This window comes from Apium graveolens, chromosome 7, assembly GCF_009905375.1.
Source record: "Apium graveolens cultivar Ventura chromosome 7, ASM990537v1, whole genome shotgun sequence".
Classification (NCBI taxonomy): Eukaryota; Viridiplantae; Streptophyta; class Magnoliopsida; order Apiales; family Apiaceae; genus Apium; species Apium graveolens.
In genome coordinates, this window is record NC_133653.1 from 85,326,251 (window position 1) to 85,338,130 (window position 11,880).

Sequence of the window (11,880 nt, forward strand, 5' to 3'; positions counted from 1 at the left end):
CCCCTGGAGGCCTTCAAGCTTTTCACGGATATCCCCCTCCTTGACCGTCTCAAGGAGGGAATTCTTTAAAGAGTACCTGCAACAAATACGTTAGTAAAAATACCTCTCCATTGCTCCTTTCCATGCGTGCTTTGTCCTGAGCTCATCCTCGAGAATACATTTACCACACAGAGGACGCGTCTTGAGACATCGGACGCGTCCTGACCCTCATAAAACCTGCATTATTTTTTCCAACAACTATTCCTCACAACATTCCATAGAGACAGGACGCGTCCTAAACCTCTGGACGCGTATCCCAACCTTCACTGCTAAAAAACCGCAGTTGCTAGATACCTCCATCATGGTGGACGCGTCCTACACCTGATTGGCGCGTCCTATAGGCTTGGGCGCGTCCTTCCTTTTGCAGCGCCGAGTTTGACTCTAACTAGCCCGCGCTTGACCCGAGTCAATCCAATGCCAAATTCCGGGTATAACAACTACCCCCCAAATTCCATTTGCAGTTAAAAACAAAATTGGAATTTTTTTTCAAGCGAAATTTGGCTCAAAATATGTGGACGCGTCATGACGGGAAGACGCGGCTTACCTTCACCTTCTGCATGTGGTGTACAGCTGTCATCCTTAGGGTCGTCCTTCTTCTATAAATACCCTAGTTGCATCATACCACCATCACCATCCCTGTTTCTCTCTCACACAACCGCCATTGCCGCCTTTTCAAGAAGGAATTTCGAGGTCCAAATTCCGGTGATCTATCCAGCCATTTCCCTATTTCTTTAGCTCAATCCAACCGCCAACTCACAAGGTACACAAATTTTCCTTCACTTTCCTATTTAATTAAGTAAATTGAGCTTAATAAGCAAAAACCCGTTCATATGCTTCGAGTTTCCATGCACTGTTCTTAATTCTCCTTGTATGTATATGTGTGTATATATGTAATTGTCTCATACTTTGCTTCTTCAATCTTGTAGTCGCATGTTTCTAGTTTATTATAGAATTCTCCCAAAATCGACTATAATCGATTAAGATTCTAATGCATTGTGATCATAACAGACGCGTCCTCCCGTCAGGATGCGTCTTATATCCTTTTAAGACACGTTTAAGCTGTTCCAAGCAAATGTAACATAGGGTCAGAGGCATTTTAGGACGCGTCATTACAACACCCCCCTGCGGTAGATATTTAGGTCGCGCCTTCACAGTATTCCCTTTTTTTTATATATATGGACGCGTCCTCAGATGTTTATTCCTTATTTTGCAGCTGGAGGACGCGTCTTCTTCTTTACCATTTCACCCGTTTAAAGCACTCAACAAACGAATTGGAATCTATTCCCCACACCTGATCTCTTTTAAACCCGACTTTCCCAACATCCACAGGACGAATTCCTTCCTTAGAGCAGAAAGACGCGTCTTCCGTTCCCTTAAATCAAAAAACTCAATAATGTCTGATTCCAGCTCTGACTCCATGGACCATGTTCCCATAATTTCAAGAATGGAAGAGAAGGGAGTCAAAAGGCAAAGAACTTCAATTCTCCATACAAGGGCCGCCATTGAAGATTGGACGGACGACGAAATTATCCCTTCCACAAGCCAAAAACCTCAAGGAATGGCTATTTCCGATATGGACGCATCAAACATACAGGGCGCGTCGTCTTCTCAGGGCGCATCTCCTTCTGTGGACGCGTCTCCACACAGTGTAAGTGAATTCGAAAGAAGGATTCCTGACCCTGAGACGTATCCCGTATCTCCTCAAAAATCTGATCCTCCCCTAGAGCATTGGGAACCTTCAGATGTAGAAATAGATTGTGACTGGGCGAGGCTCGGTACCCTTACCGAAGCAGAGAAGAATGCCAGAAGGAAGAGAGAGGGTAAGCTGGCATGCGTAGCTCTTGACTCAACTGCAACCGACTGGGAAATTCAATGGCACATGAAGTACTATGACATGGAGGGCATCTGGGCGCGCCCTCTTCGAACCATGAGGCCACATATTTTTAACGTTGGGAATCAAAGGATCCCCCGAATGGTTCTTACTCCAAAGCTGATTTCCCTAGGCGTGGGCGCACCCTTACATCCATACATTAAGAGAATTCTAAAATGGTACGACGTGGCTCCAGTCCAACTATCACCAAATTCATACAAACTAGCCTGGGCCCTGTACATTATGTACCATAACTTGAGGTTGGGCGCGCCCTCAATGAAAGAGTTCAGCTTCTTTTACAGCATCAGGAAATCAATTCCCGGGTACCATTTTTTGGTAGTCAACAAATGGTTGAACAACAAAGGATTTAATGAAGGCAAAATTAGCCACGAGAGAGACTGGAAGGAACCATTTTTCTACATTTATGACGTCAAAAGGACGCGCGTTCGCTTCAATTTGGAACCAAGTGAGTTCAATGCTCTGGACGCGTCCTCACATTCAGGACGCGCCTTCCCTTTCATAATCCTTTTCTTTATTTTCCTTGTTGTAACCTATCATTCCTTCTTTTAGACAAAAGGACCCAGAAAGAGCTTACGGGAAAGAAGAAGAAGAGAGCAGAGAAGGTTTTGCAGTATGCTGAAAAACATTTCAACCTCAGAGACATGATTACCGAGGAGAATTTGAAGAAAATAGGAGCTTTATCCCCACGAGTGGGTTCTCTCTGCAAATTTCGAGATTTCCACAATGGGAAACCCATCCTCACCGCTTCTGAAAAATCCAAAGGGCTCCAAGCCACAGAAATTATTCAGCCAGACGTCAACAAGAAAGTGGATTTAGAGCAAGGTAAGAAATCATTATATATTAGACGCGTCACGGCTCTAGGACGCGTCATATTTAGACTGACCTATAAGCGTTACTTTATATATGCATTATCACCTTGGACGCGCCCTACCCCCCGGGCGTGTCTCATTATCACAGAAAACGTCTTAGGCAAGACACGTCATTCTCACACCCATTTATACATCTTTACATTCATCCATATCTGTCCTGCATGTAGATTTTATATCACGTTATGGGCGCGTCCTACTTTCAGGACGCATCTTTTTGTACATAACTAATTCCTTTTTATGTTTATACCGCAGATATGGCTTCACTCCCCAAAGGATTCGCAATTGGGGCTTCCAAAAAACTAAGGGCAAGGAAACAAGCTCCTACAAAAGTTGATCCAAAGGCAAAAACCCCACCTCCTGTTGCAACTCCTTCTCCTCCACCCAAGATAATAGACACTACCATGTCTGACATTCCTGAGAAGGTAGAGGACGCGCCCTCAAAGCGTCAAAAAACTGTTCCTGATGATCAGTCCTTTGTCCTCAGATATCTGGGCGCGTCCTCAGTGGGTGACTTTTCTGAGGACGAAGTGAGAGGTTGGACCTTCAGGACTGAGCAACAAACAGAGGAGGCCATGGTCAAAGCTGCAGCCGAGCTTCACCTGCATGCCAGGCAGAGCGCTAACATGGCTGCCAGGCTTAGGGCGCGTCTTGCTGTTACAGACACCGCAAAGAGCCAGGCCGAAGACAAGGTCAAATCCCTGGAAAAACACATTGCCCTACTCACCAAAGAAAAAGATGCTGAAATCAGACGCCTGGAGGGCGAGAGGACGCGTCTAGAAACAGAAAAAGCTGTTTTGGAAGGCAATGTCTCTGCAATGGAAAAGCAAATGGACAGCGTCATCGCCCTGAACTCCACCATACAGCTGGAGCTTGACATCCTGAATGATGATAGGCTGCATGGATGGACAGAGGAGAAAAAACTGGTTTATCAGCACGGCTTCCAAGCTGGATTTGAAGAATGGTGCTCTGGGTTCATTGCCAACGACCCAGAGTATACATTCTCAAAGTTTGATGCAGATACCCAGATATGGGTAAACGATTTCAGGGTCAGGGCTGCAGAATCCATCAAGAACAAAAGGATTTTCCTAGGCTTAGAGGAAGAGGACGCGTCCCCTGAACCTGCTCCACTCCAAACTCAGCCTTCCCCTGCAAATGACCAAGACAAGCCACAGGACGCGCCTCCTACTTAGGACGCGTCCTTTATGTACTTGAAATATTTAAGGGTGCGGGCCCCTTGAAGCCTTGCAAGTTGTAAAGACTATTTTTTGAACATTCACTTGCACTCTTTTTTTTTACTCAATCATTTACATGGGCGCGCCTTGCGTTTAGGGTGCGTCGCCTTTGACTAATTTGTTATTATTTTTACTCCCGTCAAGCAAATATCCATTGTGGGCGCGTCCTCTCTAGTTGGACGCGTCTTTGTTTGTTTTGGAAAGTGCATGAGCACGGCACTACACTGTACTTGTGTGTTTAACCAATGCACAAGGCACGATGGGGCGCGTCCTAACTGTTTGACATGCCTTAATGTTCTCTTAGAAATATTTCCTCTCAGGGAGGACGCGTCCTTGGTAGGGACTTGCTTTTGCTTTTAAATTAAGAGCATCAACCAATATTACTTGGGCGCGTCCTTGGAAATAGTACACTGCCTAGTTACATTTTTACTCAAGTTCTATTGTTCCTTTTAGCAGCCACTACTTCAGTTAACATCCACATAGAACTATCACTCAAGACGCGCCTCACCTTTGATCCAAAATACATCATCCTTCCCGCAGGACGCGTCTTTGACAAGCACTTTTTCTTTTTTTACTTATGTTGTCAATATCATAGTAACATTCAGTCCAAAGGAGCATCAACCAAGATAACTTGGGCGCGTCCTTGAAAATAGTACATTTTTCTTGAGTTTCATTCATATAAAACCCTAGCTTAGGGCGCGCCCTACATTTAGGACGCGTCATGAGACCAAGCAAACTGAGCAAATATCCTTTTGGAAAGTTTCAAAATTTTATTTATAATGCGCTCTGATGTCAAAAGTGCACCAGTCCCACGGCTACTATGCTCTGTGGGGAAATTATTTCTAAAAAATGACCCTTCAACTAGTCCCAAGGTAAGTAGTACATGCACTACCCCCCTAGGCTAGGAGGAATTTATTTAATTCTAGACTATAAACTGGGCATAAATTAAGATGATAAAAGAAATACGCAAGGGGCCTAAGCCACGCCTCACTGGTAATACTTTCGGAGATGTTCCGCATTCCAAGCTCGCGGAATTAGCTTCCCGTCCATATCTTCAAGGTGATAAGTCCCCTTCCACAGGATAGACTTTATTCTGTACGGTCCTTCCCAATTAGCTCCAAACACTCCATGTTGGGGGTTCTTTGTATTGGGCATCACTTTCCTAAGTACCAAATCCCCCACATTCAGCAACTGTCCTTTTACCTTCTTGTTATAATACCTTGCGGCGCGCTGCTGATATGCTGCTAGCCTTAGCTGAAAATTTTCCCTCGTCTCCTCTAAGAGATCTAAATGAAGCCTTTGATTAACCTCAGCGTCTTCTTTCCCGTAACAGTCTCTGCGAAGTGATCCCGATCCAACTTCCACGGGGACCATAGCTTCGTAACCGTAAGTCAGCATAAACGGCGTTTCTCCCGTAGTAGATCGCGGTGTAGTGTTGTATGACCACATCACCTTCGGGAGTTCTTCAGGCCAATTCCCTTTACGTTCCTCCAGCTTGGTTTTGAGGGTATGTTTTATTATTTTGTTAACAGCTTCTGTTTGTCCATTGCTTTGAGGGTGATAGACCGCCGCAAACTCCTTCTTGATTTTCAACTCCTCACATAGCTGTCGCAACTCCTTGCTATCAAACTATTTTCCATTGTCGGAGACCAGCTTGTAAGGGATTCCAAACCTACATACAATTGAGTTGAAAACAAAATCTCTGATTTTCTTTGCGGTGATAGTAGCCAGTGGCATAGCTTCCGCCCATTTAGTAAAGTAATCGACCGCAACCACTGCATACTTGACGTCTCCTTTAGCTTTCGGCAATTCTCCGATAAGATCAATTCCCCACATTGCAATTCGGGAGGATATTCAAACGGTGACACATTACTTCCAGGTCGATCCCTATCATATTTGAATGACTCCATGCGAAAACATCAAGGTTTGCAATTAGAAAGCGGGTAAGACCTCCTCTCATCTCATCATCCAACTAAGATCCCACTTTCAAAACCTTGCTTGGGTCATTTTTATCAACTGGAATAGATATTGTGTCTTCGGCCGGTCCCGTTTTTTCGATTGGCATAGGGATCCTGGGATCCAAATCGAAATCAAAGTCTCGGGGGTCTTCAATCTCCACTTTTTCATCTGAGGGCGCGTCCTCGTTTGGAGGAGCATCAACCTCAACTTCATTCAAGGGCGCATCCTTCTTTTGAGGAGCATCAACCTTGAAGTTATCGCCGAGACCTTGCAAAATCTCACTTCTTCCTTCCAACTTTTCCCCGTTAACCTCTTTCTGTGTGATTCCCCCTGTATGACTCACCACCACTTCTTCTACACTACGGATTTTCGAAACACGTCCCTGCGTCACAAAAGAGTTCCCAGAGGCAGTGGTTTCTTCCTTCCCGGGGTTTTCAACAAAATAGTGGGCATGGACCTCTCCACTTGGTTTTGTATGAATATCTTCTATATCTTCGAATGGGAGACCTTTCCCTTCATACCTCCTTCTGTGAAATTCCTTGACAGCCTTGTGATAGCAGTCGCGTGACTCATACTGTGACCCTCTCAGACTGCCGACTCCGTTTGGCATTGGGAACTTTATCATCAAGTGGTGTATCGAGGTTATCACCCTGAACACACGCAACCAAGGTCTGCCGACCAGTACGTTGTGCGCGGAATCCTGATCCAGCACCTTAAAATCTATCATTTGAGTAACCGACAAAGCCCCTTCCCCAAGCGTGACGGGAAGCCTGACCGAGCCCATAACTCTCACTGCTTTCCCAGTAAAGCCATAGACATGCGCATCTTCGAAATACATGTCGCTATCTGGGAAACCCAACTTTTTGTAGGTGCTGTAGTACAAGATGTTTATAGAACTCCCATTATCCAAGAAAACTCGATGTACGTTCATTGCCCCAATAAGCATGGTAATCACCAGCGCATCGTTGTGAGGATGATGCACCCATCTAGATTCTTTTTCCTTGAATGTAATATCAGCGGACTCCCCCCTAAAGACCTTCGGGGGTCTGTCTTCCAAGCTGTGGATGTTGGTGAGCGGTGGATGCCTCGCTTCTCTCGCATTTCTTTCCAGTGCTCGATTACTATCACCAACGAAGGGGTGTCCTCCAAAAATTGCCCTAATACTGCCGGCCCTCTGAAACTTGACCTCTGCTGTTTTCTCAACATCCTCAGCCCGCGGGGGCTGTCTTTCATCTTTACCCTTGTCATCAAGTCCCCTGCGTCGCTTCACCTTGTCAATCCATTCTCCCAGGTGTCCAGCCTTGATCAATTCCTCAATCTCATCCCGCAAGTGACGACACTCGTGGGTGTCATGGCCAGTAGACTCATGGTAGTCACAGTACTTCTTCTTATCTCTGCTTTGCCATGAAGTTAGTCGGTCGGGCTTCTTGAAGATCCCCTTGTCTTTATTTACCTCGAAGATATGATCAATGGACGCCGCCAGCGGTGTATAATTGCTGACTCTTCTCTCGTAGCTCGATGGTGGGCTCCATTCTCTTCGCGAGCTCACAGCATTTACTCTGTTAGGGCTTCTGGCGTTTCGCCGATAATCCGGGCTCACGGATCTGTCCCTTCTCTTGGATCGCCCCTTGGAGTTATAGGCATTATCATTCTTTTTTGTTTCTGCAAGCGACTGCTCGATTGCTTTGAACGATTCCGCCTGCGCGAGCACATCAGCCAATGACACTGGGTCCTTCCCTTGTAGGTGTTTCCAGAAATCCGTCCCCACACGCAACCCAGCTATAAGCAATATTTTCAATGTTTCATCGGTTGCACCCCTTACCAAAGTAGATTCTGCATTAAACCTCTTGAAATATAAAGTCAAACTTTCTCCTTCCTTTTGTTTCACATTAGCCAGCGTGGTAACAGGTGGTGTGTACTTCACCGCGGCTTGGAATTGTGTCAAAAACAAAGTTTTCATCTGTTCCCAGGATGTAATTACACCTGGACCAAGCTTTTGGAACCACTGCTGAGCGCCTTCTCTAAAAGTGGCTGCCAAGAGACGGCATCGAGCCAAATCAGGTACTTGATATACATCCATTTCAATGTTAAAACGCCCCAAGAACTCCACAGGATCAGAGTTTCCGTGGAAACGCAAGTCATTGGTTGTGTTCCGGTACCCCGCGGGCAATTGTGCCTCCCTCACAACAGCAGCAAAAGGAGAAGAAGCTTGCGCAGTCGCCGTTACTCTTCCTCCCTCAAGATGGTTGAGCAACCGCTTGAGGTCGTTCACATTAAACGTCCCTACCCCAGGAATGGTTTGAACATTAGGCTGCTGCGGTTGCTCTGCGACTTGCTGAAATTCCCCTTGATTACCCCCCGGGTGTGGCGGAGGATCTCGCCGCCCCTCGCCTTGAGGCTGCGGAGGCGGCATATTACCATTTTGGTTCTGAATATTCTCCCGTACACGAGGTTCATCCTGACCATGTCGCGGAATTTCATCATTGTTCTGCATTCTTACTTGAATCCGCCCGCCGTCCCGGTCATGAGGACGCACCCCAGACCTATTACCAGTAACGCTGTGGGAAGCTACGGGAATAACGACGGGGACTTCTCCAGCGGAGTGTGTTCCACCTCTCCTACCATTGTAAGGGGCTCTTCCGTATTGATATCCCTTTCTTCCCCGTCCATTTCTCTGATATCCCCGGTAGTAATTCCCGGGCCTTCCTCGCGGAGAGGCACGCTCGTGCTCGCGGTGCCGCGCCCCGTCATCCCTTTGGAATACGGGGGGCACACGCGTTGTGTCACGGGGCCTCGCTTCTCCGGCGTTCCCTTCCCTTTGCCATTCTAGCAGCAACATCCTCAAATCGTCATCCTCCAACCTTATGCCAAGCCTCCTTTTCAAGGCTGAAAGATCCCTTCCTTCCTCGTCTTGGTTTTGAGCGTTCTCCGCACGACGACGCTCGTCCATCGTACGCCTAGACCTATGCGGGTGTGGCACTACCTGGTTGCCTAGGCTAGGCATTTCTCTGCCTTCAGTGTCCTCATCCGCAAGCTCCACAATAGGTTCTACATCATCAGAATACTGCAAACGCCGTGGAGTGATTCGCGGGTTATCCCCGCTCCCCTGGGTGTCTCCCTCAACTACAGGGGCTTTCCCCAAGGCATGACCATGACGGGGGAAACGACGACCTCTCCTCGTCTTTCGGCGCTCCACCGTGTTCAGTCTTGAGTTAAAACTGTTAAGAGTATCCCCCATGCGATACAATTGCTCCAATATATCAGCGTTGCTGATGAGAATTGGAGGTGTTCCCCCCACATCCGGAGCCCTCGGTGGATCCGCCATGTTTCTGGGAACGTAAGGTTCGTGACGAGCATAGCGCCCCCCGCCTTCTTCTTCCGACCTGCTGTCACTTCCATCATAAGAACTTCCATCACGATTGTAAGACATCTTTTCCTCCTAAGATTGCGACCTTAATTAGCACCCCTCCTTCTAGCGCCAATTTGTTGACGGAGGAATCTGGTAACAACAAAGATTGAGGTTTCTCGCCGGAACTAAGATCTGTGATGGTGGTTCTTTACCGAAAACTTAGGCGATGTATGGTTGATTGTGGTTGTTTTAGGCTGAGATTGATCAGAGTAAGTGGTGGCTCTCTTATCAGCTCTCAACTTCTTACCCTCTCAATGTGCCTACGTACCCTTTATATAGGGATCAAGCCTGACGTAGTTCTCGTAGAACAAGAAGTCTAACGCGTTGAGCCAGATAGCAGGACAGGTGATCCCAAGCTCTTGGGTGCAAAGTGCAGGATGACTCCAAAGTTCTCCAACGAGGACACCCGTTGAATACAAGAACAGAGCTCCCAAAGCACACACCAAAGTTAACCTCGCATCCCCAACGAGGACACCCGTTGAATACAGGAGGAGGCCTTCAATCATCAGGCATACCCCTGGAGGCCTTCAAGCTTTTCACGGACATCCCCCTCCTTGACCGTCTCAAGGAGGGAATTCTTCAAAGAGTACCTGCAACAAATACGTTAGTAAAAATACCTCTCCATTGCTCCTTTCCATGCGTGCTTTGTCCTGAGCTCATCCTCGAGAATACATTTACCACACAGTGGACGCGTCTTGAGACATTGGACGCGTCCTGACCCTCATAAAACCTGCATTATTTTTTCCAACAACTACTCCTCACAACATTCCATAGAGACAGGACGCGTCCTAAACCTCTGGACGCGTACCCCAACCTTCACTGCTAAAAAACCGCAGTTGCTAGATACCTCCATCATGGTGGACGCGTCCTACACCTGATTGGCGCGTCCTATAGGCTTGGGCGCGTCCTTCCTTTTGCAGCGCCGAGTTTGACTCTAACTAGCCCGCGCTTGACCCGAGTCAATCCAATGCCAAATTTCGGGTATAACATCTGGAGAGAAAGAAGAAAGTTGCACAAGATGAAAAAAGCTGGTTGTGCACTTTGGGAGAGACAAACAAAGTGCAGTGAGATTAATGATTATTTAGGGCTTATAAATGTGATCTTATTAGGGGGAAGATATTTTTTTTAAAATAAAAAATAAAAAATTAATGAGGTTTTTACTGAAAATTTGATTAAGGTAGGTAATTGAAATGTGCATTCATGATGCATGAGTATGATCACTTGCGTGGGGGGTTAATGAGTATTTAAACAAGGGCAATGTTAGCTACTGTTTTTTGCAAGTTAAGCTTAGACTATCCTACAAACCGTCCCGTTAAATTGCATCTTTAAATTTTTTTTTCTTTTTTTTGTCAAGAATGAAAAATTTCATTGATAAGATTTCGGAAAACAAAAGTGTATATCTTTCAATCACAAAGTTCATCATCTAACCGAAAGACACACAAGTTGCCTTCGGACGTTTAGACAATAAAACTTTAATGTATGAAATAGATAACCCACAAAAAAAGCCTCGTTAAAACCTCGTTAAAATCTCGCAAGAGTAAAACCTTATGAGAAAAAAACTCAGGGAAGAAAAAGAGTGCACTCCATTATAGATAAAAATAATAATAACTAATATCTTTAAATTAATGTACCATCATCCGGTAAAATGTAGTAGTAAACTCTAGAAAATAAGTACTTATTCTGTCCCATTTAATTTTATACATTATTTTTTGGCACGATTTTTAATACTCGTTTAAAATATAATTTCATAATTTTTTTTAAAATATTTTTTTCCTAAATAAAAACTTTATATTTAAATTTTTATTCACAAAAAAAAATTATAAAAAATATTATGAAACTATAACTTATAGAAGTCTCGAAATGCATACAAATAGTACACGTATAGAATCAGTTGGGACGGAGGTAGTACTAATGTAGCTATATAGCGTTAGTTCAGCATGAACCATGAATATTGGTATTGTTGATTGTAGTTTAAATGGCCGGCTCTAGAATTTTGGGTGCCTTTCGCGAAATTTGATAATGGTGCCCTTTATTTTTTTTATGGATTTTATGATATAATTTTGTATACAACTTGTATATGCTTCTAATAACGAATTAAAAATGCCTAAAATTTTATTTATTTGAGTTCAAATTTTCTCAATATTATAAGTTTAATAAAATGTATCGTATAAAATGATTCATGACCATTTTATTATTGACAACTTAAATCTATCAAGCATCCTATGCAATGATGGATCACTATAAAAAAAATTAGTTATTTACTTAAAGTCTCAGTTAGTACATATATCTATCCTTTCATTTGTTAATCAATATATTCACACAGATCTTACTTCTGTCTCCTCGTATTTAATCGAGTAGGTGTGGCACCACAATGCCAAAAAATAAATTACTTTGAAATTTGGACAGAATTACATTTTAAAATAGACTTCTTTCAATTTAATATTCGACAAGACCTTCTAAAAATGAACTCCTAATATTATT